The following is a 7,436-nucleotide window of genomic DNA, read 5'->3' on the forward strand; positions in this document are numbered from 1 at the left end:
TCTTTCGGCTGCTGTCTCCCCCCAGCCCTCTCAGGCGCACCCTGAGCCTCGGGACTCCAGATGTTCAGGCCAAGGCCATTGTCATACTTGATTCTGGAAGGCAGCCAAGGGACAAGACACTGGGGAGAGCCAGAGCCACAGAAGGCTCTGTTGTATATAGGAGCTGCCAGAAGGTACTGGAGGCAAGGCCTCCTTGTGCGGCCTCAGAGTTGGTGTTCCGCACACATCTTTGGCTGTGTTTATCTGGTTACAGGCGGTTGCCACCTTCCGTTCCTTCTCACCGACTCTGTCAGTACCTGTAGCCATGCTTTTCTCTTCCTTTTAATATAGTTTGTGACGTCTAAATAAGATGAGACTACCAAAAACAGGAAAGCAATTGGACATTTTTATAAAATAGGACTTTTTTGCATGATGGTTGTGTGTTCTTAGTAAACATGTGTTGAATATATGAACAAACAACTTGAAGGTTGTGTCATGACCTGCCACTGGACACAGGTTTATTTCATACATGTAGAAGGCCGCAGCCACATTCTCCATTATCAAGATGGCGCTGACATCCGGCTTCACCACCAGGTGAACGCACATGTGCTCGGTAATTTCCCACTGAGTCCCCGCCTACTCCCGAGGCATCACCTGGGACTGGGAACAATGGACCTATCCAAGAGTGACACGTCCAAAGCAGGGTCTGTTTCCTATATAAGGGATGGGTTCCATCTTATCTGGGTCTCCGCCATGTTGGCTGATGCCCGCTCTCCCAAGGGGCATTAAAGCTTTACTGCAGAAGAATCCTATGTGTACCGCGTGGTTCTTGCTGGCGAGACGGTAGCGCGGGACATCTGGTGCCGATACCCGGGAAGAAGAAGAAAAAGAAGAACTTTGCACCGCCGGAGACCCCTTGGACACAAGGAGGATTCAGAACTGCAGGCATGCAAGCTTAGAGAGGTACGCTCTAAAGTCCAGAGAGCATATCAGAAACTGAGCAGCAGTGGGAGGTTGTGCGCGCACCCAGATAAGTTAAAAAGGACCCCCCGGTAAAGAATGGGGGAGACAGAAAAGAAAATAAGTTAAAAAGGACCCTCCGGTAAAGAATGGGGGAGACAGAAAAAAAAATAAGTTAAAAAGGACCTCCCGGTGATTTTGGGAGAGTGGAGATGGGGGAGAAGGCTGATTTGCAGGGTCGAAGGCTTTGTGTTGTGTTGTTCGTGTTGTTTTTTGTGTACTGGACAGGAGAGGGATATTTGAATTTGGGAGCTGCTAAAAAAGGTAGTTTAGATTTAAGGCATGGGCTTGAGAGTGTGATGTTGTGGAGGAGAGGTTCTGTTTTCGCCTCCACGGAGGATGGGAGCCTAAGTATGTGCTTGAGATCCACGTGGTTTGAATCACCGAGACCTCCTGAAATGTTGTAGTGTATACCCCTAAGAATACAACGGCCCAATAACAGCAGGAAGCAGCCAGAGAGACTAAACGACGCCCAAATTCCCTAAAAGATTAAATGAGGTCCTTCAGTGATCGCAGATCTGCAAACCTGCTTCTCTGAGTTCCGCTTTGCTCCGTACACCCGGTTTGGGCGCGGAGTGGGTGCAGCTGGGGCTGGAGGGCGGCTGGAGCGGAGCTTTGCTCTATGGCTATGATGGGGAGCACGTTGCGCCGGCTCAATTGGTGCGGCTCGGTTGGTGCCTGGCCTGGAGGATGTCACAACAATGCCGGGAGTGAGAGCGGTGCCACAGGCAGCCGGGCCAGAAGGCTTACAATGTACCTAAAACTGTGCTGGTCTCTGAGGGTAAAATGGCTCTGGTTCCTTTTGGCTATGCTAAACGATGCTGACTTCAGGCAGGGCTGGTCGTATTTATCATAATAAAGGCGCAATTAAGGTTTAAATGCAGTAAACAGGCAGTACCGTATTACATCTACATAGTGCGACTTAAGTTTTTAAGAACTGCTTAGCATTTTAAGAACTCAAGTCCTCCTGAAAGATTGCTATGTATACGCTTGGCTTGTCTGGTGTTTCAGGTTCCGCAGGGAGATGAATGCGAAGGGCCCTTGGATTTGGGGGTGATTGGGTCGTTGGCTGGATTTGTGAGAGTTTACAGCCGCTTTTGCTGTGGCACAGGTGTTGAGAGTTGGCTAGTAGGGAAGCGGCCCTGTTCGCCGCCTCTCCCATTGGCCCCTTGAGCCGCAGGCTCTGGCGCGGAGTTATTGCCGGCCTGTGCAGCCTTGGTCTGGGTGTCGGCTCCCGCCACACTCCGTCACCAACACAGCCTCAGACCTCAGAGAACGAGGCTAGCCCCGCGGGGAAGGCAGGGGCGCCTGGGGGTGGAGCCGCCACTTCTTGGCTTGGGACACGGGGATCCGCACAGCGAGCAGGCCCAGGGCCGCGCACAGCCCTTGGATGGCGGGCGGGCTCTGGAACCCAAGGCCACCGTACCGGCAAGGAATACAGGAGCCAATAAATCTTAAATCTAATATCAACAAACAGGGCCTGGGTTTTTCCTAGGCGCCACTGGGGCAACACGGCCCATACCGTAAAAAACAGAGATCCCCATATGGGTTCCCCAATGGCCACGTCATCTTAGGACTCCAGGCTGGAAACAGGAAAACGGTTTTCTCATATTTTTAAAACAATAATCTCATCTGTGCCAGATTTAAAATGGTTTAATTCTAAGGCCTACTATAATGACACAGACAAACAAGATTGCTCTTTAAAACAGAGACCTATAGGTCTCTAAGTTCAAGACCAGCCTACTTCCAGTACTAACTGTGCTAAATTTTTACACTGAGTTTTTTAATACTCTTAAATGTTATTTTAAAAAAAGAGTTTATGTTTTTGTTTCTAAAAATACTACTATTCATACTGTGGATTCATCTGTCCAGAGGCCTGAGGACAAAGCCTCTGCTATGGAGCTGTCTGGCCTAATTGCTGCGGAGCTGGCGGGTTCCTGAGGAATGGTCCAGCTCCTGCCCTTGGTCTGTCAGTTATTGCTGTGTTGTTGTACATTGCAATGTTGTTGTTGCTGTGCCATTGCTATGCTGCTAGATTTCCCCTTGTTTTGTCAGTTATTGCTTGCTATCAGTTTCCCTTATCCTGTCAGTTATTTCTGCTAAACACTATGGGTATCTTCAAGATAGGTTACAAAATGCCATGGTTATTTAAATTAAAAATTGGATAAATATCTATTTAAACAAAAAGGGGGGGAATAATATAAAGGAACTGCCCCCGATGCCAAGAATGGCCATCGCCATGGCTCTGTTCATTATAAATTTTTAAAATTTGGATGATAATGGCCAAAATGCTGCAACACGACATTGTTCGGATCCGCAGCGGCCCAAAGATTTGGTTAAGTGGAAAGATGTGCTTGCTAATGAATGGAAAGGCCCGGATCCCATCTTATTGAGATCCAGGGGAGCTGTTTGTGTCTTCCCACAGGATCAAGAAAGCCCATTCTGGCTGCCAGAGCGATTGACCCGAACAGTGAAGAGTGATCCACAACACACGAATTCGCCTGAGGACCTGGCTGCTGTTCCTCCTGCCATTTTGAGGATGGATGACAGAGTACCGATGGAGGACACTCTCAGCTTTCCCGAAGCTGTTACCAGTCAGCCATAGGATGATGGTGTTTCCTCGACTTTTTACAACCAATATGACTCTGGGGCCCCTCATACCATCCTAGAGATGATTTATAAGCCTGGCCGTAGGACTCCAGTCCTGGGCCGTATCCCTCATTCCCCTACTTCAAAGAATGGGTGGGGGTGGAAATGTTTTGGAACAGTCCTATACTATGGATTAGTGTTTCTCCTCTGGATGGTCTGCTGACTCAAATCCCAAAATCGTAGGGACAAAGTGGTTATTGCACAAGCGTTGGCTGCCCTGAAACAGGGGCCTCTACTGATGTGTAGTTATTTATGTTAAAGCAGTAAGGTTTAAGCCAACCAGCTCCTGCACCCCTAGGACTGTGGTCCATTGCACAGGGTGGAGTGCTTGGCTTAGCTAGCCCTGAAGGTTGTCGAGCTGAAGAGCATCGCACAGAGAATGGCCCTCTCTGAGAGATAAGTCGCTTTGCTTAAGGGTTTCCTGCCGTATATTCCCTTTCCCAGAAAATTGGCAGAGGGCAGGCTGGATAGGTTCCAGGTGTCATGAGCCTAGGGACAGATTCCGTGCAAGCCCATCGTAATGTTTTCATTTTGGGAAGTGCGACCTCTATCTTTACCTTCCTAGGGAGTTGCCTTTCTGCAAAGAAGTAAAATTAGGGGGAGATGTAGAAGGCCGCAGCCACATTCTCCATTATCAAGATGGCGCTGACATCCGGCTTCACCACCAGGTGAACGCACATGTGCTCGGTAATTTCCCACTGAGTCCCCGCCTACTCCCGAGGCATCACCTGGGACTGGGAACAATGGACCTATCCAAGAGTGACACGTCCAAAGCAGGGTCTGTTTCCTATATAAGGGATGGGTTCCATCTTATCTGGGTCTCCGCCATGTTGGCTGATGCCCGCTCTCCCAAGGGGCATTAAAGCTTTACTGCAGAAGAATCCTATGTGTACCGCGTGGTTCTTGCTGGCGAGACGGTAGCGCGGGACACATACATATGTGTGTGTGTGTAGGTGTGTGTGTGAATGAGTGTGGTACATGTATGTTTGTGGTGTGTGTATGTGGTATGTATGTATATGTGTATGTATGGGCGTGGTGTGTGTATGGGTTTGGTATGTGTAAGGTGTGTGTGTATGGTTTGTGGGTGTATATATTTGTGTATGTATGTGGTATGTGTATGTGTACAGTGTATGTGTGTGGTGTGTTTGTATGTGGTGTACTTATGTGTATATGTGTTGTGTATGTATGTGTTGTGTATGTATGTGTTGTGTATGTATGGTGTGTGGTATGTGTATGTGGTATATGTGTATATGTGTGTATGGGTGTGGTGTGTGTATTTGTATGGTGTGTGTATTTGTATGGTGTGTGTATGGTATGTGTATGTATATGGTGTGTGTATGTGTGCAGTGTATGTATGTGGTGCGCATGTGTGTGTGTGTGTGGTATGTGTATGTGGGGCATGTGTGTGTGTGTGTGTATGGTGTGTGGTATGTGTATGTGGGGGGTGTGTGTGTGTGGTATGTGTATGTGGGGTATGTGTGTGTGTATGGTGTGTGGTATGTGTATGTGGTGTGTGTGTGTGTGTGTATGGTGTGTGGTATGTGTATGTGGTGTGTGTGTGTGTATGGTGTGTGGTATGTATATGTGGTGTGTGTGTTGTGTATGTATGTGGTGTGTGTGTATGGTGTGTGGTATGTGTATGTGGGGTGTGTGTGTGTGTCTGTGTGCGTGTGTGTGTGCTTGCTCAGGCACATGGCCATGCATACAGAGCTCACCATCATCAGGGTTCTTCCTCAATTGCTCTTCACTTTGCTTTTTGAGGCCACATCTCTCGTTGAACTGGGAGCTTACTGAACATCTAGACTGGCCATTGAGTCCACTCTAGGCATCATCTTGCCTCTGCCCCTACAAAGCGGGGTTTTCAGAGATTCACCATCATGGCGCAGTTGCTGGGGTCCAAACTCAGGCTTTGTGAGTCAGCGCCATGCCAGCTGAGCCCCCTCTCAGCCCTTACAGCTGATTTGCTGAGATTTTCTACTTTGAACAAACTTGTTAAAAATCTTGAAATAAATTAGATTTACAGAGCTGTTTCCCAGAGTCAGACTAAAGAGTCAATGTTATCATCGTGTATAATGCCGGGACTCTTCCGAACCCAGAGAGGAACACGGACAGACAGTTTCAACTCAGTACAGGCCTACTCATAGCTAACCAGTTGCTCTTTCACCCACTCCAGGGCCCATTTCAGGATGCCACACTGCATTCGTAACAAGTTAAGAATTTTTTCCTTGTGGAATTATAAGGATAAAACATCCTTCTTAGAAAATAGCAGTCAATGGATGACTAAGAGTTTGGCAGAATTATTCTGCAGAGAGCAAAATAGTATTTTAGATTTTATGGTTTGTCTAATCTCTGCTGCAGCTGCTTAACCCTGACACTGCAGTGCAGACAATGACACCATGTAAGTAATGTGTGGGCCCAGGTTGTAATAAAGCTTTATTTAAAAAGACAGGAGGTGGGGAGAATGCATTTTGTGCTGATGGATCTAAGAGGACCCCGTCCTGCTCCTGGAATACTTTGTGCTCACCGTTCATTTTTCCTCATCCTTCAAATTCCCAACCACCATGAAACTTTTTGCTGCCCCCGCAGTTGATTACAATAGACTATTGTACAGTTAGAATCCTATAGTCCTTTTATGACTGGCTTCTTTGTCCTGATAGAGTGGATTAAGTTTCCTCAATTGCTTCTTCCTTCCTTCCTTCCTTTATTTTATTTTATTTTATTTTTTTTTAAAATTTGACTAGAAAGTTCACTGATCCTTAGCACCAAACAATATCCAACGGCCTGGGTAGACACACAATTATCCATTGAAACCTTCCTTCTTTTCTTTCTTTCTTTCTTTCTTTCTTTCTTTCTTTCTTTCTTTCTTTCTTTCTTTCTTTCTTTTATGTTATGGCGATTCCAAACAAAGCTGCTCTTTAAACATTGGAGGTATTTCTGTGGACATATGTGTTCAATTTATTGAGGTAAACAGCGAAAGGACATGCATGATCACATGGCAGGAGTGTGGGTAGCTTTGCAGGAAACTCTCAAACTGTCTTTCCACGTGACATCCCATTCTGCATCCTCCCAAGCCATGCACAGAGGCTCCGGCTCCCACGCCGGGCCAGCACTTGCTGGAGTCAGTGCTGTGGAACTTTAGCCACACAGTGGGTGTCGATCACCTTTAATTTTCCACTCCTTGCTGGCGGGAGGCTAAGCATCTTCACATGCTTGCTGTTTCTCACCTTCCTGTCCGCCCCCCAAGGTCTTCCCTCCATTTCCCAAGATGGCTGTTTCCTTAGTTTTGATCTTTGAGAGTCTGTGCATCGCCTTACAGTTATTTCCTTATATCTGCAAGTACGTATTTCTCCCAGGATGTGGTATTATCTTTTTTAACAGCAGAAGTTTTAAATTTTAGTGGGGACCCCTTATCAATTGCTCTTTAGGGATCTTGAATCTTATCATCTGCGCTCTATGCGCTAGAATCCAGTTCGCGAGCTTCGGGCAAGGGGCTGGAGGTTGAGGAAACACACAGAGAGACAGACAGACACACGGACCTCCAATCACTGGTACAAAGCCCTTCTTTAATAGCACCATGGAGGCTTAAATACCCTGCAGTCAATGGCCAACAGGTGAAAAATCCCATCCTCTGATCCTCTAGGCTAGGTACAGCTTCTAGTAACTTCAGTTAGAAGGTTCTAGCAGGGAAGAGCAGCTGAGGGCCAGGACTCAATTAGTCCCAACATCATATATTTTGCCTAAGGAGTCTCCCGCAAGCCCAAGACCACAGGCTTTCTGCTGAGAGTTCT

The 7,436-nt window shown here is 47.2% G+C and overlaps 1 long non-coding RNA gene across 1 annotated transcript; it reads left to right on the forward strand.

Annotated features, from left to right (window-relative positions):
- The first annotated feature begins 514 nt into the window (after positions 1-514).
- On the forward strand, positions 515-4,529 carry LOC148118373 (uncharacterized). Its single transcript, XR_015736140.1, has 2 exons — positions 515-942; positions 3,425-4,529. It is a non-coding gene; the product is annotated as an uncharacterized LOC148118373 (long non-coding RNA).
- Positions 4,530-7,436: the final 2,907 nt, after the last annotated feature.

The sequence above is a fragment of the Myodes glareolus genome, chromosome 23 (genome assembly GCF_982192425.1).
Source record: "Myodes glareolus chromosome 23, mMyoGla1.1, whole genome shotgun sequence".
NCBI classification, from domain to species: Eukaryota; Metazoa; Chordata; class Mammalia; order Rodentia; family Cricetidae; genus Myodes; species Myodes glareolus.